Source organism: Pteropus vampyrus, unplaced genomic scaffold (assembly GCF_000151845.1).
Source record: "Pteropus vampyrus isolate Shadow unplaced genomic scaffold, Pvam_2.0 Scaffold234, whole genome shotgun sequence".
NCBI classification, from domain to species: domain Eukaryota; kingdom Metazoa; phylum Chordata; class Mammalia; order Chiroptera; family Pteropodidae; genus Pteropus; species Pteropus vampyrus.
The window spans coordinates 3,156,670-3,157,519 of NW_011889015.1; the positions used below are offsets into that span (position 1 = coordinate 3,156,670).

The 850-nt window shown below is 40.0% G+C and overlaps 1 pseudogene; it reads right to left on the reverse strand.

The window, feature by feature from the left end:
* Window positions 1–225: 225 nt before the first annotated feature.
* On the reverse strand, window positions 226–341 carry LOC111728882 (annotated as a pseudogene).
* Between the last annotated feature and the right edge of the window lie 509 nt (window positions 342–850).

Consider the following 850-nt stretch of genomic DNA (forward strand, 5'->3'; position numbering starts at 1 on the left):
GCTTTCTTTTAGCTAAATATTCCCTTCACAATTTTTTCTCTTTGCTTCAAATATTTCTTCCCTCCCTTTTTTTTTTCTGTTAAATCTTATCATTTAGATGACAACTTAAAAGCTACTTCCTCAAGGAAGTCTTCCTCCACAATTAAACCATGCCCTTCCTAATTTTATGTTTTACTATTTCTTTGTATTTCTTTCTTTCTTTCTTTTTTTTTTTTTTATTATTTATGCTTACAGCACCTGGTCTTCCTAGGTGGTCTCCTATCCAAGTACTAACCAGGCCCGACCCTGCTTAACTTCCAAGATCAGACATTGGGCTTGTTCAGGGCGGCATGGCTGTAGACCATGGACCATGGCTCCACTGGGGCATGAACCCAGGACCTTCTGCATGTAAAGCAGGCGTGCTAATCGCTACACTATGGAACCACGTTCTCTTTGTATTTCTTTTATCAGCATATGTTTTAGAAGTTTTTTAAATCCACCTATTCCCAACCCCCACTACCTGCTGATCATAAGACACTGTGCCTGTTTGCTCACCCTTGAATCTTCAGATCCTACGACAGTGCTTGACACATATTGATAGAGATAAACATTGCTTGAACAAATGAATAAGTACACGAATGTACAAATAATTCCTTTTCAAGTGTTTACTCACTAATTTGGGAGTCAAATCTAAACTCAGTCGTCACTTCCTGGGTGAAGCCTCCTCTGGTTTCCTCCTTTCCTTCAGGATGTCAGGGGCCTCATTTATGGTCCACTTTTGCACTTTTGTCCTCACATTTCCTTTACATTGTATTTTAACCAGCTGTCTAAACTTCTTGCTTTCCTTCTTCCCCTTGTGGGTGGAGACAGC